This window comes from Numida meleagris, chromosome 2, assembly GCF_002078875.1.
Source record: "Numida meleagris isolate 19003 breed g44 Domestic line chromosome 2, NumMel1.0, whole genome shotgun sequence".
NCBI classification, from domain to species: domain Eukaryota; kingdom Metazoa; phylum Chordata; class Aves; order Galliformes; family Numididae; genus Numida; species Numida meleagris.
In genome coordinates, this window is record NC_034410.1 from 57705676 (window position 1) to 57732982 (window position 27307).

The window sequence follows — 27307 nt, forward strand, 5'->3', positions numbered from 1 at the left end:
CTGTTATTTTGGCATTTTTGGATGTTTTTATGATGCTCTTTTTAATGTCCTGCACATTTTTCATTTTAGGGTAGTGCTCAAAAAATTGCCCATAAATGCCACTTCAGCTGGGTGAATGCTGCCTTTTATCACTGCATTGCTGAAGGCATTTCTGTTGTTTTCCCAGACCACTGCTTTGGTTCGTTGATGTTGAAATGAATTTCAGAGTGGGTTAATGTGTTCCTGCTTGTTTGTGTGGTGATTGCAGCTCCAAGACAAACCTCTAGCAGGCAACAAAACACAGACATTTTACAGCAGATGCACATAAGGATCTGCACATAGTTTGAGAGGAAAATTTTTGAGACTCAAGATGTAAAAGAGGAAAAACTATGAAAATGTTAGATGAAATGCAGTGTCATTGGGAACAAGATAAATGTTTGTTTTCTCTTTTAATGCCCTACACTTTTTCACCGTGCAGCTTCTTAGTACGTGGGAAATGCCTCTTTATTTCAGGGTGCTCTGACAAAGAGTGCATAGCCCTCAGTGGGTTTGGCAGGGATGCTCAGCCAAGGAGCCTTGGGGAGGGGCAGGACAGGAGGCAGTTCACAGCCATGTTGTCCCAACAACAGCTTCCGCTTTGGTCCCTCTAGTTTCATCTTCTTGCTAGATTACTACACAGAGGGGGAAAAGAAACAGTATTTGTCTCGTCTGACCCACCTTTGACAGAGGCTTATGTTGGCAGCACAGGAGAATTGATCTCCTTGCTTCCCTGTGGGAGCCTGTCAGTGAGATTACCTCAGTGAGATTAGGAACTGCAAGACTAGGCCCTGACAATTTTGGTCCTTGTTGAAGTTGCTGAGGTTGAACCCAAGGGCCGCTGAGATTTTCTTTACAAGCTTCTGCATGAAAAGCCTCACCACAAAAATCCTCTTTGTTTTTTAAACTGGCTTGAGCAGATACTTTAATTAAAATCTACCAGTGGCAGTACATAGCAGGGCACTGGAAACCCTTTCTCTGTGGCAGTTTCTCAGCACAAATACTTCTGTGTGGCTGTGGTCACATGTTTGATTGACTTGGTTCCCAAGCTGATGTTCACAGTGCTGTATTCATCTTGTTCAGATGACTGTGACATGCGGCTCAAATGCACTAATGCTGACAGTGAATATGAGGAGATCCAGACGGCTGACAGCCTCTCTGTTTTTCAGGGCTGATGTAGGATGATCTGTCACATGATGCTAGGCCATAACATGTCATTTATTTAGCCACAGCTGTAATGTGGGTAAAATCAGCAGAAATGAGAGAGAAGTGACAAGAAGCAAAAAAAAAACCAAAAAAAACCAAACAAACAAACAAAAAAAAACCAAAAACAAACGTAGGAGGGAAGACTATGCTCACCTCCTCTCACAAAATTTCAGAAGCATTTTGTATCTTAACAAATGCAATATTGAACCCCACATTTCAGGACTACCTGCTGTTTCTGCAGGTAGGAACAACATCGGCGGCTTATCTGTGCCTCTGTTGTTCAGGGTAAAGTGTCTGCTTGGGGCTGCTTCAGGTAGTGATGGAGAGGCTTTGGGGCTGATCCTGTTCCTCATCTGTTATGGATATTAAGGCAGCCTTTCTCATAGTAGCTAGGAGCATGCAAGTAATAACAGCCAGAGTCCCAGGAGACTGAAAACAAATACAGCTTTATCTTGAGCTGAATTGCCAAACTTTCAAGCTGATTGTAGAGGAAGGTGACCCCCCTACCCCCTGAAGGGTATATTCAATGCTGCCAAACTATAGCACCTAAAGCAGGTTAAGGAACCTTTTCTGGCAGGAGACTAGTGGATGATACAAACCATCCTTCCAGATTAGCCAGCTTGTGATCTCTATGCAGTTTGACTTGTACCATTCCTTGTTTGGTTGGCTTTCCCTGTGACTTAGGAGCAATATAGCCTTGGAGCACTGGATTGTTCATAGCTGGGAAAGGGAAATGCAGCTACATCATAAGGGCAGTATTCAGAAATGTCTTCCACTTCTGCTTTTTTCCCTAGTTGTTCCCAGATGACTCCAAAATCAGAAGTTGGAAGCAGAGTTCAAGGGAAATTGTTCTTAAAGTATCTTAAAAGTCTTGCTTGACTGTACATTATGTCGCTGTGCCTGACTTGGATTAAAAAGAAAGCCCCATGATGTGGTACTTCTGTGACAAATGTTACATTTTTCTTGCTATCATATACTTCTGTTGAGATGACTGGGGCACCACACTTGACAATGATGAATTATTTACAGCAGATCAACAGCCATTTATCCCGTGGTACCATCTGCCATAAAGATCAAGTTTTGTCTTAGCAGTTTCCTTCCTTTATTATTCTCTGAAACGATATTTGAAGATGTGGAAGTGGGGAGGAACGGACAACCACCTCTGGGCCAAGGTTTCAGTGGTGTGTTCAGATTCTCCTGAACAACAGTGTTAAAGGTTAAATGCTCTTGGCATTTGATGGGAAAGACTATAACAAAAGTGGAGTAAATGATACAAACCTAGCATGAGTTTTAACTGTTTAGGATGTTTCCCATGTGCATCCTTTGCTGGTCTCCTTGGTATAGGGGTCATGTTGTGGGCAAGGAGGAGGTGTGATTGGAGCAGAACTGGCAGATGGTCCCTTGAAGGTCGTTTCTTGTTGCTATCTCCTGTAGTGATGCCATATGTTGTGCAAGGGGATGTTTCCTTCCTCTTCATGGAGTGTAAACTCATCAAAACAGTAAGTGCAGCATACTATCAACTCTCAGCTCTTGAAGTTTCTGATTATGTCTGTGGCTTTAAGACTGTTTTTTTTAGTAAGTTGTCAAACAGTATATAAAATAAGTGGGATTGAAAAGAGATTAAAACACATCTCCCCAAGGCGGTACACGAAGGTTTGCTCTTTGCTGATTTAACTTTTGTCTCCAGAAATTCTGTTTCTGCATGTAAGTGGGTTTTTTTTGTTTGTTTGTTTGTTTTTTTTTAATTTCCTAAGATCTTTCTAATCAATGAACGTGGTGTATGAACAGTACCCTACATGAGATTTGGACAAACTGAATGACACCACTGCTCCTCTTAGCTGCTGTTAATGGAAATGATTTCCAACAGAAAATACCTGAAACAAATTGCCACAACAGTCGGAGGGTGAGCAGTGTATCAGACAGAAGTTGGCTGTTTTTCGAGTGCAGTTAGTGCTTCTGAGCACCTTGTGGAAATTTTACTGTCTCACAGTCAAGTCTTTCTAAAACTGAGTCTCATTAAAAGCCCATGAAAACAATTGCTGTTCTATATCTGTGAATATTCAGAAAGATTTTTTTTTCCTTTTTTTTGTTGACTGTGATTGATAACATTAAGAGAAGAAAATATTTTTATCCTGAAAGTATAAATGAGGGCATAAATAAGTTTAGAGAGGTCCAAATCCTGGCATACTTTTCAGGCAAAGTTGCCATCAAAATCTGACTGAAGTAGTAGAGCAGAAGGTGTTTAGCCCTTCAAATGATTTGAGTTTTCGAAAGAGCTCTGACTAGCTTAGTATTATACCACCTTAAGCCACTGGCATTGGTGTTTAATACTGTTCTCCCTTCAGTTCTGGCTGTGACCTGGTTGTCCTAGACGATAACTGTCACCCTGAACTTGACAGATCATTGGAGTTTTTGTGAGGTGAGTCAACCCATTTTCCCAGGGTTAAGATAAAGACCCAAGAGTTTGTAGTAGTTAGGCTGCCAAGGCTTAGACTGATACAATTTTCCTTTTTTTACTTGTCTCTTTTGCTCTTTAGGTTTCAGTGACATACCTCTGTCAGCCTGTTTATGATTTGCTATTAAAACTACACTTCAAATGCAATATTTCATTGTCTGTGTATCCAAGTTGGATTGCAAGGACTGCACATCAAGTTAATATATCAGCTATAAAGTGATTTTTGGTACTACTGTCCAAAGTTTTTAATATTTACCTGTGGGCCATAAGTGAATACCAGCAGTGTGTAAAATTATGCAACTTTTCTCAAAATGTTTATAATTAACTTACATTTTTATAAATGTTGATATATTGATGCATATTGTCACATATTGCCTCATTATTTTGCTTCATTACTAACAGTTACTTAGTTAAATATCTACATTTTTTTTGAGTAGGATGTATGTATTTAACAAGCTACACAGCTTACATTGCTAACTGTCCTTCTCCCCATCAGCCTTTCCTTGTTCGTATTCTAAAAAACATATATAATGTTCATGCAGCCTCCTTGGTCATTTCTGCCTCTATTTGGAGCTGGCCAATACTCTTCTACCTGGATAAGATCAAACATGAAAACAACATTAACATAAAACAATGATCAAATTAAGTTTTGCTTTTTTTTTTTTTCTTTTGACCTTGAAAGGTAATTATTGGGCAGATTCAGGTAGATGCAATGTGCAGAAACATAGAAGGTATGGAAAATTAGAAATCTTAATCTGATTTCTATTTATTCAGTTTTCATACTCTAGAAAGGCAATTTGAAATACTGATGTGCTGGCCTACCTGACCACTAAAGTACTGTTTTAATCACTACATAGATGAAGAACAGGAACATAGGAGAGCCAGCATCCCTGGGCATTGCCTGGTTGCTGGGTATCCTGGGCTCCCAACATTGCTTCCATAGACTTTTCCACAGCTTTTCAAAGTTTGGAAAGGAAGCAGTTCTGAAAGAGAAAGAAAAGGTGAATAGGACATTTTTGGAGGAAGAAAGATGAAATTGATAATTTAATGCTGTCATCATAATGGTTAGATTTCAGGAAGCAAAATAACTAGCTTATACTTGCAGGGGATTCTGTACTGTAGTGCTGAGCTTATATAACAAGTCCAGATAGATGTTTCTTTTAGTGTTAACAATAAATACAAAAGCTACACTTCAAAATTTCATTTTCACATTTCTGTTAACCTAAGTGAGCCTTACTCTTGTCTATTATGAATGTGGACAGTGAATGGTTTGCAGATTTAACTGCGTACATTAGGCATGAGCTTAATTCAGTTCAATTACTATTTTGTATGGGCTGATGTAGAGCTCTAATACTTTGTTGTACAGACTTTCAAATAATACTGGATATAGAAGCGTCAGAGGAAGAATCAGCAAAATTGCATCTAAAAAAATGTATGTTCAATTACGTAGCAGAGTTACAGTCAAGAGTTTAAGACACATTGTTGAACTTTCCTTAGGTATTAGAAAGTTATTACGCGTTGGAAGCAACTCCTGTGTTTAGTTTGGCTGGAAACTAATAAGTAGTAGAATAGGCATGGAATAGGTTGGCAGTGGATAAAGAGGTTAGAATGATGCAGAACACCCAGGTACAAAGCCCCATGTGGAAGACAGGTGCTGAGAGCTGGGCAGATGCAACTGAGTTGTGGTAGAAACACTGCTTCCCTGGGCAGGCCTCGGTGAGTGCCTCAATGCAAAAAGGCCACTGGCAGCATCTGCTCCCTATCCTCATCTTCCAGAACAGCCACTTCCTTCATGAAGTGAAGGTCTTTATGGTAATGGGAGTGTATGACAATGTAATCTGACTTTTGGAAGGGTTACAGCAAGTATTGAATCATGTATGAAATGAAAAATCCCTGCCTGGTGCAGAGGGAGCATGTACAGCACTGGATGATACCCTGCCAACAGTTCTAACAAGGGGCTCCTTCACAGATTTTCCACCTCAATCAGCAGTACAGTTGACATCCCTTGAGCAAAATCTCTCCTTTGCTGTTTTTTTTTTTTTTTCTGTATGAGCAAAGAAAAATTCTCCAATTTTATAACTTACTGCCTAGAATACTCATTCAATAATCTTTCTCTGCTTCCAATTGTGACAGTTTTCATCAGCATGCCTTCTCTGTCTGTAATTGATTCAGGATCTTTCAGGTATTTTTGCTGTATATTTATTGAACACATTGGGAGGGAGGAAAAGACAAACCTTGATCAGTGATCTCATCAGCGATGTGTAACATTTGCTGGTCAAGTCTGATGCAAAAATTAGAAAGGAGGTAAATAACAGATCAGGTAAAAAGCAGTTACCTAGTTTAATCTTTCCATGGCAACAGAAGAGCGTATTTCAATACAGCCAATCTCTAGCTAGTATGTATTTGAACACAGAATGGAGTAGATGACATTTTGGAAACTTTACATGATCTGTGAAAATAGGAACACTTAACACTATTTTAAAGTTTCCCCCTAGAGTAGTGTGTCCTGATCTGCCCAAGGTGGACTATAACAAGTTACAGACTGGAAAACAAGCGTTGAGATGAGGGGCTTAAGGAATTCAAAGCATTCAGTTAATTCAGGAGCTGGCTGAGAGGCCACCTGAAGGAGATACCTGGCAGCTGAGGCCTGTGCATCTGGCTGACAGAAGGCACCTGATTCAGTCTTGAAAGATGAAGCTGTTTTCTGGCTGCAAGGTCTACTGAACATCAGAGTTGCACCTCTAAGGTAGAGGTAGAGAGCTGTGACCTCTTGATGAGCCTGTGGCCCTGTGTAGCCGGCCTTGCTCTTCCCTCTTGTTTAGGGAGAAGACTATTGCACTGAGAAACCTATTGGCAGTGACTCCACGTGAAGACAAATAACAGATGTGGATGCTGTGGCTCAGATTTTCAATGAGTTGTCTGAGGAAGACCAGGGCATGTTTCTTTTCATCTCCTTCCTTGCCCAATCAGCAAAGAATTCTGGATGCGCTTCTTTTTGTTGTTCTTAATTGCTTTCCTCTGCAGCATCAGAGTGGCCACAGCAGGAGATCTCTTTGTAGGTGGTATAGAGAGTGATTAAATATTGCCTTAGTAGGGCTAGGAGGGAATTTTCCCTGGATCAAGTTGGCAGGCTCTGTGGATCTTTCACCTCATATAGCATGAGGTGTGGTTCATCTGCTAGGATCATTTGTGTACATCTCACATGATTAATTCTTTGCCATTGCAGGGCTTCCTCTAGTCTTGCCAATTCTGTGTCTGTGGCAGATAGTTTCCTAAGCATGGGAGTGCTTTGCCCTCACTAAAGTCTTTGGGCATCAACTAGGATATTTTGCTTCAATTTAATGATCTGTGAACACACAGTAGGTGCATCTGATATCCTTTCTGGCCATAATTTTTACGAAATTATATACGTATACACTGTCTGATTGTTAAGGCTGGGGTGGTTATTTAGAAAAGGATGATCTTCTGATCTGAAAAATGGCCCGAGTCCTTCAGAGGGCTTGTCTTGGCAGTCTAAGAGAAACTCCGTCTCTACTGAGCACAAGTTCAGCTTTCTTTAGAGTAATTGTAGTGCTCAAACAGAAATACCCTTCAGATTGTATGTTTCCATATGTAAAAACATACAATTCCATAGGCTGATCTCAGAAAGGAATCTGTGCTGTCTGGGAGGATGTTCTCTTTGATTCACTTTCTGGCTGTGTACAGAAACAACTAGTGTGGGGAAAAAAAAAGATAACTCATTTAGAGTATTCTTTTTGCAGTTAAAGTATCCAGGTAGCAAATGAATTAATGTCTTGCTGTGTATCACTGCTATGGGAGTATCATTTCTACAATGACTTTTCAATGTCAGTGAAGTCAGTGAGTTATTCCCGAGCATTTAAATCCTGTTTTACAAAAGCATACAAGTTAGCCCTTAAGCCTGTGTACTTCAGCTGAACAACAAAGCCTGTCCTAGCTCAGGGGTCCAGAACCTGGCCTGCTATATATCAGACAAGTACTTGTGAATGTTTGTATGTACAGCGCTGTGGTTTAACTAGCATTTTAAGAAAATTTCAGTTTCACTGGAGCTAGGATTTCACCATCCAGGTATATGTAGGTGTGCAAAGACAATGCGTGCATGAAATGCAAACTTGAAGCTCTCTTATTTATAGAATAATGTATAGCTGCAGAATAGAAACAGACATCATCTAAGAAGTAGTGTCTGATAATTGTCTTTTGTTTCCTAATCAAAGAGAGAGAGGTTTGTATTTTTCATGAAATGGCCTTTGCAGGAATGCTGTAAGCAATCAAGATTCGCTGTATGCGTATCAAGAGAAAACATGGCACTTGCACATGTTTGACTCCATCCCATAAAGCAGAAAACAGCAGCAATTGTGTGATTTCATACAAATGCTATCTGTTGGTCTACATCTTTCTTCTTTGCAACCCAAACTAAAAACTTTAAAATAAAAATAATTGAAAAACAGAATAAAATATTTCTATGCTGTCCTTAAAAATTCGAATGAGTCATTTAGATAACATTCACAATACCAGCAGCTCCAGGGCACTTTAGAGAATACATTTCAGCACAGAGACATTTGAAACAAAAATTGTAATGTTCTAAATGGAATTAGATGAGCGAAACCATGTCATACAGAGATGAAATATAAATAAGTGCTTTAGGCCCACTCCATGAAAAATGTATGTGTTTTTTTAAGAGCATTTTTCTTCTGCGATGGTTTCATTTCTGTGGAAACCACCGGTTGGTGTTTTGTGGTATTTTTTTCTCCTCTTAGTGCATTCTCCTAGAATGTGCTTCTGCCACTCAGTAAACCCTTCTTTCCACTAAATGTCTGTCTCTGTAGTAAGCCCCCAAGGAACTGTACAAGCCAAAGGCAGATGGAAACAATAGGCATTCCGTGTTCAAACGTACAACCTACAGAAAGTTCATTTGTCAAAAGTCTGAGGAACATTTCCAAGGAGGCTGCTTCATAAACAACATCCACATGGGGCAGATCTGACTTGTGCTACTGCTTTCATGCACATATTCCATAAGAATTTAATATGATGTTTACTTCTCAATTAATAGTTAAAGCAACATTTACAGAAACTTGTTCCAAATCCCAGTCCCAGTTTTTTTCTCCTTCCCCTCCGACCCTACTTCTTAAATCTCTTGATCTTTTAGACATCCCGACTACTTCCTTGCTTTTTACAGAAGTCTTATCCTAGCCTCTCTAATAAGACCAAAGCACTCTCAGAGTTTTTTGAGCTCTGTTTTTGTACCTGTTGGAGTTGAGCTCCTTTACTGGTAAGCATGCAAACTATACCATAGTGGCAGTCTTCAAGATATCAATCATAAATACCATTATAGTAGTGCTGAAAGTTAATCTAACCTTCTGACTCATGCCTGGAAGACAAAAGCACTCTGGTTGATACTGTCTAGTAGACAGTACACTGGCTTTTTAAAACTCTAATTACTTCTGGTTGATGTTTGCCTTCATTCCTTGCCTTTGTATTAATAAAATATTTTTAATGTGACTAAGATGGTGATTTGGTGTAGTTGTGAAATCACCTTGACTTCCATGGACTTCAACACCTTCTCAAGATCAGATTCCAGATTAGTGGCAAGGAAAACCAGGAAGATTTTAACAATACCTGGATGCTGCAGGAGTGTTTTAAGCTTGTTATAGTGTAATACAGTGCTGACACCAGCAGAGTTAGAAAGCTATAAGCCGCCTACTCACAGGTCATATATACATGTGTAGAACATATGTTCTTCTATCAGGCTATGTATATGCATATTCTACCCCCAAATCCTCTGAACATATGGACTGACATCATAGGCAGCTGACTCAGAGCACTCTCATAATACAAATGGAAGCAGCTAGTTTCTGGATTAGGCCAAACACAATTCACCTAGGGCACCCAAATCTTGTAGCTGCTGCTTAAAATCCCCGTTAGAAGTTTCTGGTACCCAAAATGATGATTAAATGGTGTCGTTAGAAAATAAGCTCCTATTTCACATGCCTTAATCACCCACAAATGCAAGATTCAGTTTTTATCTGTGGTTAATCAATGACCATATGTCACTCTTCAAAGTTATAAAATGTTGGAAGGTGCTGTGAAACCACAGGTATATAACGTACATTTCTGTGAAAAATCTGCAAACACTGGAAGAAAGTATAGCCAATTCTTAGCCTCTGACTGGACTTCAAAATCACCATTTGCTCATAATTGATGTGGAAGAGTTGAAAACCACGTCAGAGGAGTGAAAACTATCAAATTATATTATATCATGTGCCTAAAGAACTTCATCATTTCCTACTGAATGACATCAGATGCATCTGAACAAGCCATGTCCTGGGTGGCTCAGTCTGAACTTGGATCTCTCTCTTGTCTGAGCTGCACAGAGATACAAGAGTAGGAATGCGAATGGGGCCGACTGCTTGTTGGCAGTCTTGGGCAAAGTTTCTCCAGTGGCTTAGGCTTTGAGGTCACCAATATTTTTTTGTCCATTACAACTGTGGCAACTGTTACCTTTGCAAGGTTTGACCAGCTTAAGGAGAGAAATTGCAGTCGGAGCCTCTTCTTGTAAGGCTGAGCAGGAGCACAGACTAGATCTTAAAATGTATTGAGGCCACCTCACGGCAGGTGCTGAGTGTGTTTCTGGAAGATGAACGACAGCAGTTTTTCATCTCCTGCACCGGGGACCAAGAAGCTCCAGCTGCAAGATGCGACACAGTCGAGGGTGTTCCACTGCCCCCTGGCGGCTCTTCCACTGGAGTATAAGGCTACTGCTGTTTACAGTTGCAGGAGTATGTGCGGTTTGATTAAGAGAAGAAGGTACTAGAGGAAGCAGAGGAAAATGGGCAAATATTGGACAGGGCCTTATTTTATATGAACTTTTGTCTGCTGTTGCTTTCATTTATTATGGAAGTTCTAAACCAAAACCATTGGGCCAACGTCTGCTATCAGTTATCCCTGTGCAAATCCAGAGATATCTGCTGGAGCCAGCCTCATTTCAGAAAGCTGGGTATCACAGAATCATAGCATCATAGAACTGCTCAGGTTGAAAAAGACCTTCAAGATCATCAAGTCCAACTGCAACCTAACCATACTACTCTAACTCGTACAACCCACCACTAAATCACATCTCTGAGCACCACATCCAGATTTTTAAATGCATTCAGGGATGGTGACTCAACCATATCCCTGGGGAGCCTGTTCCAGTGATAAACAACCCTTTCTGTAAATAAGTTTTTCCTGATATCCAACCTAAACTTCCCCTGGTGCAACTTGAGGCCATTTCTACTTGCCCTGTCACCTGTCACCAGTGAGAAGAGACCAGCCCTGCTCTCACTGCAATCACCTTTCAGGTATTTGAAAAGAGCAATGAGGTCTCCCTTCAGCCTCCTCTTCCCCAGACTAAACAGCCCCAGTTCCCTTAGTCGCTCCTCATGGGGAAGTGGCTCAGTGTGGAAGTGAGAGCCTTTAAACTGCCTGAACATTAATCTGTGGTAAAGTAATGAATTTGTCCTTGCAGCACACGGGAAGCTTCATAGAGCACATACAAGAAAGGAAATTATTTGTGAAAACCTGACTATGTTTAGTACAATGTGGTCACAAAGGCCAAAATGCCAGCGCTGAAGTGAGCACCTTTTCCTATAATAGCCCCCATTTACATAAGTGACCTGCTCCCCAAGGTTGGGCACTTCACCTCCCAAGTGCTGTAGCCCTAAATTACTGACAGTCCTTGACATGTTATATTGGGTTTTAGCAGATGAGGTCAGCTTCTCTTTGAGTTATGCTGGTTCTAGTAGAGTAAAACTTGGATTTATACCCGTGGACCTGCTGTTTGAGATATGGAAGAATATGAATGTTTTTAGCATAAGCAACCCACTGTAAAGCATTCTGTTTCGTTCTTGCTGGAAATTGTTCCCAGAAGAAAAACACTGTGAAGGGGAGTGGCAGCCTTGGAATCTAGTCCTTTCATTTTTATTTATGTTAGTTTGTTTACTTCAGTAGCTGTCTACATATATGCTAATAATTATTTGCACGTCTGTGGTATTTTTATAGGTGGGGAAGTAGTTGAATATATTTAACAGTTTGTGACCAGGAATGGGTCTTAACAAGTTACAACAAAAGCACGGTAGGAAGTAAGCCAGAGAAGCATTGCTTTTTCCATTTATGCTGGAACAGTTTTGACTTCACAAGGTTATCTGCTGTCACAAAGGAGTCAGATCAGGAGAGCCAATGGAGAATTTTCTTTGTGGATTGTTTGCACCCCAGCTACTTTTGCTTGCATTTGTCATGGAATATATTAAAATAGTCATATTCCACAGTCCACACAGCATGTCAGCTTTGAGACAAGTACTCTGAAATGTGCTCACAGATGATAAATTGCACACTATGTCAACTACATCTTTGTCATGAGATTCTATTTTCTATTTATAGTTGAAATGAAACACTTGAGAAAAAATTCTAAACCAAAGCAATTTCACAGAAATCTCATGAGTTTTCCTTATGTGTATATCAATGAGAAGACCCTCCTGTGCTATTTTTTTGCTCTGTGGGGGCTCCAACAATCAGCTTCTGAGATCAAAGTGGGATGCTCCCAAGACTGCAAAACTTATATGGGTGCATGTAATCTAGATAGTGTGCCTTTGGAGTATGTTCCCTTTCAAACATTAAGAGGAAAGAACACTTAATCACAGCACAGTGCAAATACACACAAAATTTGATACAGTTTTTGGGAATCAGAACCAATTATCTCCGTAACAGATGAGATTATTTAGTTACTCCTTTGGCTTGTCATACTAGTTTTGTTTGAAGCCATCACTGATGTCTGTGATGTACTTTGCAGTTCTGTGCACTTTTTTTTCCTTCTAAAAGGACTTCCCTTCCACTTATGCATCTTAAACACGTAATCTGCTGCAACGAAGTTGTGGGTAGCAGAAACTGGGAAAGAATATATGTTTGGAAGATAACACTAGTTCTGCTTTGAAGCTAGAAATGCAGCTGTGTTTTTTCTCTGATTACAGTCTACTTCAGGAAGAGAGTGGCTGGATAGCAGTGATAGTACACTTTGACTGGAGATTTCCTGGCTAACACCGACCTAGACATGACTGGATGTCCTGCAAAGTGATGAATTATTACTTAAGATAAGTAAGCCTTGTGATGACTTCCTTCTGCCTTGGGCACCAAAGTCTTGATGGGATGCACAAGAAAAATGTCTTGCCTTGGAGAGAATCATCCAAGTAAGGATCTAAGATTAGTAAAGGATGAAGTACACATAAGAGAGAAGCACTGCTGCCGGGTCAACATCCTCTATCTGGGATGGAAGCAAAAGCTTGCATGAGAAAGGACTTACATCCGTTCATGTGGTGAGCAGGAAGTTTGTCCTGGAGGATTCAGATCTCTGGAACCCATATCCTGAGGAAACCTGGATCAAGAACAAGCTACAGCTTTCTTGCAGCTGTGGTGGTGTCTTTTTATGCGATACCACTAGAAGTTTTATATTTTCTGTGGCCTTTGAGGCTTCACCCTACTACTTCTGTACTTCTCCGAGTGTACTTTCTATCCAATCTTTCTTTCTTTAATCTAGGAGTTGTTTTAGTGGCTTATTCCAAATTTACATACATATGATTCTACATATAACACTTGGACAATAGAATACCTGGCCTGAAGGTATGGATACTTCTTCAATATGATGTGTTCCTGAAGCTGACACTGCTCTAAAGCTGTAGTGGAAATATAGTGATTTAAATTCTCTTCAGCTCTGTACTTTAGCCATTCATTGAATGCCACAATCTAGATTAGAAGTGTATATGCAGGGCATTAACTGCAAAAGAAACTGTTGTAATATCAGCGTGCTGCTGAACTGGAAAGGTTGAGATGGTTAGTAAAGCAAGTTGCACTAGAAAGACCATTGATCATATTTAGCAGCTGTTTTACAAATAGAAAGCTAGAAACTTGTGCCCAGTCTTTCAAAATATCTGCGACTGCTTTTTTTTCTTTTTCTTTTTTTTTCTAAAAAAAGTCCCATTAAAGTTACTGAGGATTTGCATTTTTAAAAAAATTGTTTAATGGAGGGAGGTATCTCTAAAAGCTACATATAAGAAAAGTCCTGATGTTCTTTAAGTTATCAGGCCATCAAAAAGAACATGAAATCCACACTTTTTGTTTGGAGACAGCACCATAGAAACAATTTGGTTTTTCCTCCCTCTCTTCCATCTCTCTATAGTCATCATCTCCAACTCTTTCCTTCCATTTCCCTTCAACGAGCTTTTTCTGTGCACCCTCCTAACAAATTTTGGCTCACCTTAGAAAGTGAACCTTACTCTGCAGCAAGTTTGGTCTGCTCATGCTGCCAGTTTTCTGCCACCACTGCTTAATCATGCAACTTCCTCCTCTGCAACTTGTCTGTCCTGTTCATCCAAATCTTTTCACTCAGAGCAGCAATAGTGTTTTGATTAACTGGTGTGCTGGCAGAGATTACTAAAGGTATCTGTCTGGATGCTGCTGTGATATGCACGTGGGTCTGATATCTTTAACTTCTGCTACACTGCTTTGTTGTTTGCTTATTTGTTTAAAATGCTTCTCTGTTATATTTGCAGGGATGAAAAATAAACTAACAGGCATCCAGCTCTGAAACTGTGTTGGTGTTGGTGGGGGAGGGCTGCCCACTTGAAAACAAGCAAGAAGTCTTACAAATATTTGGACTGATTAATTCACCAGCTTTTCTTTACAGAACTCTTTTGTAATAATAAAGCCATTCATTGACCAAGAGAGTACATTGTCCATTTCGTTACTGTTTTGTATCTCATGTCAAACAACAGCCACTGCCTCCTACAACAGTAACAGCTGAGTATTTTCACTACTTAGGCAGTTTCCTCTTCTAGCTGCTGGATCGTCAAAAATTCTAATCAACTCTGATCTAACACAAAGTACTACATGGCATTCATCATCTGTTTTAGCCTTTAATGCACCATGCAGGTTTTAATCAAAGGCATGCAACCATTAGCAAAAAAAGAAAGACAAGAATTATGACAGTGTCCTAAACAGACCTCTTAAGCTGACATTGCAGGCAACAGATAAATTCATCTCCCCTTGTGGAATACAAAAACAGGCAAATAAGATGGGCCTTGCTTGAAATAATTGCAGGATGGCACCACTGAGATTTCAGGGCCATGACTTCCATTGCATTGTTTTAGTACTAAGTGTTAAGGCTTATTTGCTTGGCTTTCCTATATTGAAAGCAAATGTTGGCACTCTCAGCTTGATGTGTGGGGGCTACTGGATAATCTCCTCGGTTGGGTGGGTGCCTGTCTCATCCACTGTTGTCAGTGTCAAGGGGTCAGGTAGTGATTGGCAAAGCCTGACCCCAACACATTCCTTATGGCAGCCAGGTCTTTCAGTTTCTCATCTCCTCCTAAATGAACTCTGTTAGTCATCTCTCCTCTTTTTCTTTAGCACAGGGCTAGGTAGGACGCTGCTGCTTGTGTGTAGAACAGAATAGGACAGTTCTGTTGGAAGGGACCTTCAAAGATCAAGTCCAACTGCCTGACCACTTCAGGGCTAACCAAAAGTTAAAAGTACGTTAATGAGGGCATTGTTCCAATGCCCCTTGAACGCTGACAGGCACAGGGCATCAATCACCTCTCTAGGAAGCCTTCTCCAGTGTCTGAATACCCTCATGGCACAGAAATGTTTCCCATTACCCAGTCTGACCATCCCCTGGCAGCTCTGTGCCATTCCCATCCTGCCATCAGTGACCAGGAGCAGAGCCTGACACCTCTCTCTGCTCCCCCTCCTCACGGAGAGCAATGAGATCACCTCTGGGCCTCCTCCAGCCTGCACAACCCAAGTGTCCTCAGCCTCTTCTCACAGGACACGCCTATCAATCCTGTTATCAGCTTTGGACCTTCCTCTGGAAGCTTTCAAGGACCCTAACACCCTTCTTACATTGTGGAGCCCAGGACTGAGCTCAGTATTCAAGGTGAGGTTGCACCATCACTAAATAGAGTGGGAAAATCACCTCTTTTGACCAGCTGTCTGAGCTGTATTCAATGCACTCTGAAATGTGGTTTGCCCCTTGGCTGCTGGGCACACTGCTGGCTTGTGCTGAGCTGCTGTCATCTGCACCCCTAAGTCTCTCTCTGCTGAGCTGCTCTCCACTGCTCTTGTCCCATATGTGCCTGTGTCTGGCATTGCTCCGTCCTGAGGCTTGCTCCTCACATAACAGTCCTGGGTTTTCCCCCTGCATATATCCTGGCAGGTTGCAGCTGGTGACTGCCAGTTTCTAGATAAAGTGGCCTTTGTTTCTTGCTGTGGTTGACAGAGTATGTTATCAAGCTTTGAATCAGATTGACATGTGGGGGAGAGCTGGTTCATGCTGCAGAGTTGCTTCATTTGTGCCTGGTTGAGGGAAGGGTGAAGGCTGTCTTTTTAGAGAAGGAAGCATACTGCGGGTACAGCAGTGTGATCTCCCTCCTGCCACACTCATGAGTGTGAATTGTCGAGAGGGGCTGCAGGAGGGTGAATGACCACACATTCCCTTGTGCATCCTAGGGAAAGCTACCCTTCATAAAGTTACAGGCTGGGCTACCCTAGCACAGCTGCTGTTTGCTCAGACTTCTTTTTCCTTCTCCTGTTCTTCTCAGTTCTGGTGTTGGCAGAGCTGTTTCAGGTCCCACCTTAAAAATAAGTGGCTGTGATCTGTGCCAGCTTGTGGCATTTCCTTGAAGCCATGATAGCAACAGGGAATGAAGGCACACATCACTATCTAGCTGGTGCAGGCAGGGTGGGAAGCTGATAGTCACCCAGGAAGCCTGTTGTGAGTGAGGAGTCACTATTTAAATGAGCGATCGAGGGGCCTTTGGGCTTGTGAAGCCATGCAAATGGTGTGTGGGTGGATTTCTTCCTCCAGCTTGTTCGCACAGTGTATGAACTTGGTGGAATATGCTTGCTGATTTGAAGGTATTCAACAGAATTTCCCCACAATGTGGTAAATGTAGAGGAGAGTGCTGTGGGCTCAATTCCCTCTTATAAATCATTGCCACTATCGGGATCTGGCCCTGGACAGGCATTAGAATTGGTCTTTCTCATGTGTCATCTGGGACACATGAGAATGTGACCTGATTTTGCTCACGCCACATTCAGTGCATAACCTCCTGTGGGGGCTGATATTCAGTCCCGCTGCCAGGCCTTCCTCCCTGCACTCCTTGCTTGTAGAGGAAACCCTATGTAAATTGCTGTCTTTTGTTTTGACATAGCATTTAATGTGCAACATGTGGGTCTTTTAACAACCATCTCTGGCAAAAGCTTAATTTGGTTGAGGAGTGGGATGTTTTAAATCTACCTGTGCTTCCTATGTCTGGCTTGCACCCAGCTGTGCATGGAAGTCAGAGATTTTCCACAGCATCTAGGGCCCTAACAGTGGGATTCTATTCTCATTATCCTCTAAAAAATAAACAAGCTTCTGTTGTTTTAACCCAGGTAGGTCATTTGCTTTACCCCATTTGTAGGTATTGGTTCATGGTTGTGGTGCATTGTTTTGGGTTCCAGAAGTGGATAATCAGCAATACAGTGTTGCAAAGATTTTGTTCCAGGTCACAGACAAGTAATGAAAAAACAGCAGTCACTGAGGATTTGATTTACACACTTGCAATGACTGTCTGATAGCTCCTTTTGTGAGAAGGAAAGTCTCCCTCTGGAGACCACATTCTAACCAGTAGCAAACATTCAAGCTCCCTGGTGCTTCAGATGTCAATTATACCAAAGCCTCTTATTGTATAATGTATGTCTGTTATAATAATACTGTCTGGAACAGTAATAATAATGTGAATGAACTTCCAAACAGTGGAGATGGGAGGGGGAGATTGATCAATACGGCACTAATGATGGCCTTGTCTTTCACTGAAATTATTGCGATAGGGTTTATAGCATTTCCTTCCTACACCATGCTGTGTGGCAGTGTTGGTTTACTACCTGCTGTTATTGCTTTTGTATAAAAAGGTGTTAAAAAGAAACGTCTGTCAAGTTTTAAGGCTGCCAGTCTTTTTTAATGCAGTGAGGTTGTTCTAGTCAAGATGGTCTGAGGATATGAGATATGCAAGGTTCGCAGGGAGAAGTGAAATTTTTTATTAGACATGCTGATACAGTTGGGGGAAAAAAAAAGAAGCCTTTATGCTCCGAAAATCAGCAGTAAGGTCCCCATCTTTATAGGGAATTTCTTATTCTTTATCACAAAGATGCCATTTAAAGGCCAGATTTTCCGAGTGATCTCATCCTGCTTGCTTGGACATAAAAGGTTACTCCTTTGAGAGAGAGTGTGAGCACTTGAACACATAAGAGTTCAAAAGAAAAGCTCTCTTGCACACTAAGTATGTTTTCCATTTATGTGACCCTGTTCCTTGTCTGATAATGACATGGGGTTTTCTGTGTTGTTCCACCAAATGTGTACCATTCTACTGAGACTTGCTGGAAGAAATTTCCATTGAATCTTTTGGTTCAGAAAGATGTTTTCTTTTTTAAAGACAGTCAAATTTCACCTCGCTATTTGTACTCATGCAGTGGGAAGCAATACCCTCCTAATGTGTTCCTGAATTTTGATGGAGAAAGTAGGAAGGTAGAAGCATATTAGAAGTTATTTGTTTGTTATATAAGTCCTAACATTTTCTGCGGTGTCTTGGAGTTACTCTATTTCTCAATATACTGGAATGATGGATTCCATACATTTTGTTTTGTGAAGTGAGAGAAATTGAAAGAAGTCATAACCCGAGTCTCATGATAAAAATCCCCTCAGTTGAAGCTCTTTATTACAATACTTTTCAGAGCAGAAAAGATGAACTGCTTTTGCAGTGGCACAGGTCCAATCTCAAACTAGAATCAATTGCTTTGCCAACGCTGAACACAAAGGATGTTCATTGTTTGCAAACTGAATTTTTCTTAGTGTGTGCAAAACCGATGATCAGATTTTTTTCTGTATAGAAACCCCTGCAGTGAAAAAACTGCAGCTGATTCTATGCTTCCCATCCTGGTTTGCAGGAAGGCTTCTTGCTTCACAGTGTGATTTTTTCATAATAGCTGCATGACAACAACATGCCAATGTTTTGAAAAAGCAACAGCCAATGTTATAACACAGTTGCTTATGTTGGTGACTCTCAGTTGGTTTTTTTTCATCAAGGAAATACATTTACTCCTGTAAAGGTAACTGCTTACTCTCCCAAATCGCACCTTTCTATATACAACAAATCTGTACCTACATCTGTCTATGTACATAAGCTTTGACAGGAATAGAGGGACCTTCCCAGGCTGTCCCCTCCTGTCCCAAGTAACTGCGTTGTATCATGCTTGGCATCAACTGATGAAGTTCCATGTGAAAAATGAGGAAAGGGTTTTCCCTCGCTCTTTTCATGCAAAATATGCCTCAGAATCTCTTTGGAAGCTCATGACCTTTTTTTTTTTCTTTCTTTTTTTTTTCTCCTACTATCTAAACATACTTCTGGCTGACTCTTCCCTGTTCCTGTGCCAACATTGTCTTTACATTCTTTTTCCTCTCCTCTTATTCTTCTTCCTTGGTATATTTACAGAGAGTAATCACATCCCTCCCAACGTGTTTTGATGCTGAGCCAGCATCCAACAGTACAAGTTAATTATGGGGTGGCAAAATCTCACCCAGATATTTATGTTTAAGTGCTGGGAGATATAAGATAGGATATTTTCAAGAGTCATCCAGGTATTTTGTGCCTTGAGAACTGGTTTCCAAGAGGAGGGCAGCGATGTTAATGTTTCAGAGATTTATTTATTTATTAGGTGTACCCCACTAAGGGCAGTGCATAGGATTCCCTGACAAAGAAAGATCCTCCAAGCCATTGCTCGGGCTGTACTTGTTCCATGGGAAACAGTCCTGCTCGCTGATAGAAAAGTAATCCAGATGTTGCATTAGCCATGCATGCATCAAAGCTGAATCAATTGCTTGTTTGAATCTCGCTATATGTCTCTTTGTGCAACATCTCCCAGTTGGCTGCAGTTACCTCAAAGTTCTTCGCGGCTAAATGACATGTAAATTACTTGTCATTTGTGGAGGTGATCAATATTGGAATTTCAAGCCACGCTGCCTGTTTGTTATTGATCGAGTGTGGCACAGTTTCCATTCCCTGACTGAATGAGCTTAGTGGGGCTAAATTTTCTGTTGAGTATGGACATGAAGTTATTTGAAAACTTTCTGATGAATATGCAGGGCTAAAGATTTGCTTGCTTTTGCATGTTTGCACTGAGTTAACAAGACAACACAGAAATGCTGATAGAAACCTTAAGAGGGCTGTGTATACAGTAGCACAGATTTGTTTTCGAGTCCTGCAGAAACTTGTTTGCAGTATTCCTGAGTAATCATGTCAGTATATTAGCATAAAACCTCACTAATTTGTCAGTTGCTGATAATGCATCTCAAAGTGACACAGGTCTTTTCTGAGAATCTTTGCTAAACATCTAACAAAATGCTGTGATGGAAATTTCTTCCTATATGTTACGTGTAATGCTACATATTGGAAAATGTAGAAGAACCTGATGCTCATTGTTTCTCTTGATAAGACACTATACAGACTAGTTATGACTTCTCTCACATAAAATAAATGGTATGCATTTTGTGAAGCATTCTGCTTTACTTCTCTTTGTAGATTTTTTTCCTGCTAGTTCACTAATTGGCAGCACTGAGTAATTTGTAATTGTCTTCGCAGTGAACCAGTGATTGTTCTGCATGTGCATGCATGTGTTTATTAAGTATTAGGTTTACTCTATGTGGTAACTGAAATGAAAAGAAATATCTGCATTCTAATTCACAATATTTTGATTGTGATCTGTTTGTAGACCCTTGTTTCGTTGTAAATTAAGCTGATAAAAGAAATCACATTAAGTTGCACTGAAATGGCTCTGAAATCTGTGTCTCATGCTAACTACTGCTGAAATGTTAAGGGTGTGATTTACAACAGATTTAATTGGATTGGTTCCATTTACCATCTAAACAAGCCCTTAAATGTTGGAGTGTTTACCACCTGTTGTGACTCTTACCTTACAGAGATCTTTGTTCACAGGCAGGAGGGTGTGTAGTGTAATGAGAGGAAAAGGAGTGATACAGATGTGCATCCCAGCTTATGCATGCTGTTAAGTTCGCCCCTAGAAAAATGTGTTGATTTTTTTCCCCCAAATTACAATAGATTTATTTAGTATATTGATTATGATTGCTATTAAACTTCTGATAAGTATGGTGTTCCTTGCTCATCAGCTGGGATAGCTAATGATATTAAGCTGGGATAGCATGATATAAGCTATTTCCTCTTATGCTGCTGCTGTACAAATCTAGGCTTTTTAATAGTGTGTGAGCAGCAGCTCTGATAAGACAACTCTGAAAAATATGAAGGTCTTTTTAAAATTTAGTTGCTTTTTGGAGGTGAGGCTTTTCCATAGTCGGTAAGAAAAATATGTTTAAGATAGAATGGTCTGTATTTTAGAATCACAGAATCACCAAGGTTGGAAAGGACTTCCAAGATCATCCACTCCAACCATCCACCTATCACCAATAACCCCACTAAACCATGTCTCTCAGTACAACATCTAAACATTTCTTGAACACTTCCAGGAATAGTGACTCCACCACCTCCCTGGGCAGCCCGTTCCAGTGCCTTGCCACTGTCTCGGAGAAGAAGTACTTCCTTATGTCCAACCCGAATCTCCCCTGGTGCAACTTGAGGCCGTTCCCTCTAGTCCTATTACTAGTTACATGGGAGAAGAGGCCAATCCCCACCTCCCCACATCTTTCCTTCAGGTAGTTGTAGAGAGTGATAAGGTCATCCCTGAGCCTCCTCTTCTCCAGGCTGAACTATCCCAGCTCCCTCAGCCTCTCCTCATAAGGCCTGTGCTCCAGACCCCTCACCAGCTTCACTGCCCTTCTCTGAACACACTCCAGGGACTCAGTGTCTTTCTGTGTGAGGCGCCCAAAGCTGAACACAGTACCCAAGATGCAGCCTCACCAGGGCTGAGTACAGAGGGATGATCACCTCCCTGCTCCTGCTGGCAACACTATTTCTGATACAAGCCAGGATACCATTGGCCTTCTTGGCCACCTGGGCACACTGCTGGCTCATGTTCAGCCAAGCATTAACCAATACCCTGAGGTCCGTTTCCTCTACATAATCTTCCAGCCACTCTGCCCCAAGCCTGTAGTACTGCTTGGGATTGTTGTGGCCAAAGTGCAGGACCCGACCCTAGTTCCTCTTGAACTTCATCCCGTTTGCTTCAGCCCAGCTATCCACCCTGTCCAGATCACTCTGTAGGGTCTTCCTATCCCCTGGCATATCGACACTTCATGCCAAATTGGTATCATCTGCAAACTTAATGAGGATGCACTCAATGCCCTCATCCAGGTCATCGATAAAGATACTGACAGGACAGGCCCCGGTACCAACCTCTAGAGAACACCAATTGTGACTGGTCGCCAGCTGGATGAGATTCCATTTACCACCACTCTCTGGGCCTGACACTCCAGCCAGTTCTTTACCCAGCAAAGAGTGTATCTGTCCAAGACATGGGCTACCAGCTTCTTCAGGAAAATACTGTGGGAGACTGTATCAAAGGCTTTGCTGAAGTCAAGGTAGACCATGTCAACAGCCTTTCCCTCATCTACCAGATGGGTCACTTGATCATAGAAGGAGATCAGGTTGGTCAAGCAGGACCTGTCTTTCCTGAATCCATGCTGGCTATAGGCTTGATCCCCTGGCTGTACCACACACACCTTGTGATCTCTCTCAAGATGATCTGCTCTATAACCTTACCTGGCACTGAAATCAGGCTGGCAGGCCTGTCATTCCCCGGATCCTCCTTACAACCCTTCTTATAGATGGGAGTCACACTGGCAAGCCTCCAAACCTCTGGGACCTCCCCAGTTGACAAGGAATTCTGATAGATGATGGAAAGCATCTTGGCAATCACCTCTGCTAGCTCCCTCAGCAACCTTGGGTGGATCCCATTTGGCCCCATGGACTTGTGGCAGTCCAGGTGATGTAGTAGTTCACTAATTGTTTCCACCTGAATTGTGGGGGCTTTATTCTGCTCCCCATCCAAGACTTACAGGTCAGGGGGTAGAGTACCCCGAGGATAACTGGGCTGACTTTTAAAGACAGATGTAAAGAAGGCATTGAGAACCTCAGCCTTTTCCTTATCCTCAGGAGTCACGTTCCCTGCTGCATCCAGTAATGGATGGAGACTCTCCTTAGCCCTCCTCTTACTGTTGATATATTTGTAAAATAGTTTCTTGTTCTCTTTTACCCCAACGGCCAAGTTGAGTTCAAGCTGGGCTTTTGCCCTTCTCATTTTCTCCATGCACATCCTAACAACTTCTTTGTACTCTCCTCGAGTTGCCCGTCCCTTCTTCCACAGGAGGTAGATTCTCTTTTTCTCCTGAAGCCTCAGGAAAAGCTCCCTCCTCGCCCTCCCTGCTCACCCACCCTGCGCGAGCTGCCCACGCAAACTGCCGCACTATGCTCTTCTGACGTACCATGCCCTGTTTGCCCGTCCTGTTCATGCCGCTCCTGGGTCGCTGCTCTCCCTGGTAGCAGGATTTATACACGCAGGAGGTGACCCCACAGCTGCTCCTGGCTCCGCCCCCATGATGTCAGAATGATGTTGCCATGCAGAGGACAATGGCACCCGGCAGCTGCTCCCTGCTGCTCCCTTCCAGGGCTACCCCTCAACCAGCTGAGACAATTCCCTGCTTCAGCGCAGAATGTTGTCTGCTCCAGAGACGAGTACCTTGCCAAAATGTGAGGCCTTTCAACAGGATGAGGAAATGAATTGAAAGGAACCTCAGGAAGCTCAGCAAAGGAAAATGCCACTTCCATACCCTGGAAAGGAATAATCCTGTGTACCAGGACAGGCTGAGAGTAAATCCATTGGAAAGTGACATTGGAGAGAGCTTCTTGACCAGGACAAGTTGACCAGAAGCCAGCAATGCACCGTTGTAGCAAAGATCAACAGATTCCTGGGCTATACCAGGCGGAACAACAACAGCAGGTTGATAGAGCTGATCCTTCCTTCTGTTTGGCCTTAGTGACAGACACCTGGAGTGCTGGGTCCAGTTCTGGGCAAGAGAGATAGGGATGTACTGGAGTTTGTCAAAGGAGTGTGAAGATGATTGAGATACTAGAACATCCAACATATGAATAGTGGCTGATAGAGCTGAGACTCTTCATTTAGACAAGAAGACCTGGAGGGGATCTTTTCAATGTGTCTAAATGCCTGAAAGAGATATGGACAAAGACAACAGAGCAAGACTCTTCTCAGTGGTGCCTAATAAAAGGACAGCAGGCAAGGGGCACAAGTTGAGATACAAGAAATTTCATTTAATCATGAGAGAACTTTCATACTGTACAGGTAGTTGAACACTGGAACAAGTTGCTCAGAGAAATTGATGGGTCTCCATCTTCAGAGATACTCAGAACTTGACTGGAGCCACCTGCTCTAGTTACCCCTGCTTTGAGCAAGGATGTTGGATTAGGCAACCTTCAGAGGTCTCTTTGACCTCTGTCATTTTGTAAAACAATAGTTTTTGCAGTGTTCCCTGCTTTAGGTAAATTTTCTTGTGAGTCCTGCTATATATGGCTCTAGAAAGAAATAAGGAGAAGCCTGTATTTGGCCATGGAGAAAAAAATAAATATTCTCCTTTTCTAAAGAAAGAACCTGTGTAGACACATTTTCTTCTTTGCTTCACTTCATTGATTTCTACATAGTTCAGCAGAAATTTTAGTATCTGAAATAGAAGGGAAGATTATTTTTAACTATTTGATTATTACAGAATATAGTGAGCATATATCTTAAACTCTGCAGGATTCTAAATGTATTCCAATGACTTGTTTGGCAGGAAGAATCCAAAGCAAGAGATACAGATGAAAATCATGAACCTAAGTCTAAAATAAGATAGGACTCACTTGCATAACCTTGTTATGAAACTTTCCTTTCCTGAATCAGCATTTCTAAGATAGAAAAGAAAAAAAAAAAAAAAAAAAAGGAGAGAGAAAAGTATATTTTGACTTTTGGGAGGAGTTTGAGTTTTTCTTGAGCACCAGATTGTGTTCTCCACTACGTCAGTGTTCACTTACTGAAACTAAACTAAAGTCAATCCTGAGATAGGTCAAACCAGGCCATCACAAGGCCAACAGACTGTGGAGATACATTTTTAAAAAATAACCACCTCAAAGCAGAAAGTCATCAACTCTTCTTTTGAGGTATGCTTTCACTTGTTTCCACCAGCAACTACCATCCTCCTTGATCACAGGTAACTCATTACTTTGTCACTTCTTGTCTTCTTCAGTGTTCCCCACTGCTCTGCCTGTTCTCTCCATTCATTGGCTGAAGTATTTATTACCAGCCCATTAGGCTCACTATTTACTGCTGGCCCAGCAATCACAATTAAAATGTCTCACATTAGAGCCTGATTCAGACAGAAAGCCCTACTGACACATGAGCTCAGTGGCAAAAGCAATAATCTAAGTTTCAATAGGATTTACGCTGAACCTTATTGCTTTCCTAAGTTACTGAGAAATCAAATGCCTTTAGGCACCAAATTCTGGCATCTGATTCATTAGATTTCCACTTCTTTCTTTGCTCCTTCCATTTTTCCCCACTGTTTAGCCCCAGATTTCTGTGATCTTTAGGATATTGCTATCTAAATACCATTTTCTTTATGATTTCCCAAGGTTCATCAGAATTATAGATCTCTCTACTTACAGATTATGGGGATCATTAGTGTTCAGATCTCAACCATCTCCTCATTCCATCCAGGCTAATGATGTAAAAATGAAACACATTACTTGGGTGGAAGTCTCTTTGCTCATATGGTGTCATCAACGAACATCTCAAGTTGCTTCATACATTGGCTTTCACAGCATTCTTTTTTTAATAGCTTCCAGCATCTCTGTTTTCAAGCTTTATTAAATTCAAAATTCTGGATTAAATCAGTAAATGAGTCTCTAAGACCCATGTGTTTTTTGACCTTCATGTGCCCCCTCTTATTAAGGCTGTTCTTTGTCTTCCTTTGCTACTCAGGAATGTTCATCCACAAAGCGAAGAGTAACCTAGATTGTATCTGCCCACCTTGTACACATTCTGTTCTCCCAGTCTAGCCCTCCTCTCCTTTTCCATTTTTTTAATCCCAGAATATATTTCCATTTACATTTTATTTACATTTCTATTTTATTGTTCTTATTGACATGCTTTTCACTTCTTGTGCATTTTGGCAGAGGATTTATGTAAAGTTTTGGGCTTTTTTCAGATATTTCTATAAACAGCAAGATGTTTCATTTCATATGGGAGCAGCTAGGAGTTCTGCTTCTAAAAGTTTTGTTGTGGGGGGCTCACTGAATTCAAGTTACATCTACACCTCCTCTTGGATTTTGATACAGTAGGTTATGCAGTTGGAAGTCACAGAGGATCATGTCATAAATTCAGATGCAGTGAGCAGGTATTAGGGCACTGCAGGTAGATGCTCAGAGGAAAGAAATCTTAGCTCTAAAACTCACTGAAATAAAGGACAAAGTTTTTTTAGACTTGCAAAGGCTTTTGCATTAGGCTGCTGATATCAGGTTTTGGACACCTATCACCTTATAGTAGCTTAACCCACTTTTTTGTTTTGAATGGGAAGTGTAGTGAACAGAGTTGAAATAAAATACTACAGCTCTCAACACTACTGTTGAATCCAGAGAAAGAAGAAAGCAATTATGGCATGGCATATGTAATTAGGTAAACTTGCTCTTTCCCCAGGCATCTTTCTGAGATCCCTCTTGGCTTTTAGTTCTCCTCTACAGGCAGCTTGTAAACATTTCAGCAGAGATTGTGCTGCGGTGAATATCTTGCAAATTAAGTCTGATTTGTCTAAGCTAAATTCTGCTTCCAATACTCTTGTAGATTTAGGACAATTAATTGCAGTAATGATAAAATCAAGGGAAGTTACATACAGAATGGAAATAGTAGAACAAATAAATAAACACTATTGCAAATATTGGAGGAAATCATTGCCAGGACTATGTAGTCAAAACTCCATTGGACTAGAAGCTACCCTGAGCAACATACTTAAGTTTCCTAAATCTTTTTAAATTCAGCACATCTGAAAATTGCAGGAAGATGTGAATGTACTTGTCATCTTTGTAGCCACTTGATTGTAACTGACTGTCTTCAGAAAAAAACAGCAATATTATATCCCACCGAAAGCTTCTTGCTTCCTTAGAACACTTGTAATTCTATTGTTGTTAAAGCTATTTAATCACTTTTACAAAATCAACATGAAAAAAATGGATGAGGCTTGTGAATGGAAAAGTGACTTAGTGGAAACTGATCTATGAATAATATTTTATAAGAAGTATTATTTGTCTCCTGCATTTTTTCCTCAGCTAAAAAAAAAAGATATTTAAAATTCAAAAGCTCAATAAAAATAAGTTAAGAAAAACAACCAATTTTTTCTGGCATGGTTCTGTTTATCTGTCTCATAATTATAGCATCATTATCTGGATTTTAGTAAACATATGTCCAGTGCTGAAAGTATCTTAAATACTAAGACAACATGCAAATCTAATGAGTATACAGGAAAAAACTGCATTACTCAAG

General features: G+C 41.1%; 3 long non-coding RNA genes across 38 annotated transcripts in view; 2 read left to right on the forward strand and 1 right to left on the reverse strand.

Moving 5' to 3' along the window:
• LOC110393160 overlaps positions 1-27307 on the forward strand; it is a 267894-nt gene that overhangs the window by 147688 nt on the left and 92899 nt on the right. The gene's annotated exons all lie outside the window — the stretch shown is intronic.
• Positions 1159-27105, reverse strand: LOC110393161. Of its 4 annotated transcripts, XR_002434859.1 has the most exons (5): positions 23208-24537; positions 4499-4659; positions 4146-4268; positions 2500-2708; positions 1163-1247 (listed from the first exon to the last, which is right to left on the reverse strand). It is a non-coding gene; the product is annotated as an uncharacterized LOC110393161 (long non-coding RNA). The 4 variants fall into 4 exon arrangements; XR_002434858.1 differs by lacking the exon at positions 2500-2708 and having other exon boundaries at positions 1159-1247; positions 23208-24528; XR_002434860.1 differs by lacking the exon at positions 1163-1247 and having other exon boundaries at positions 2564-2649; positions 23208-24529.
• On the forward strand, positions 2703-14441 carry LOC110393163. The gene is made up of 2 exons (XR_002434862.1): positions 2703-3640; positions 12697-14441. It is a non-coding gene; the product is annotated as an uncharacterized LOC110393163 (long non-coding RNA).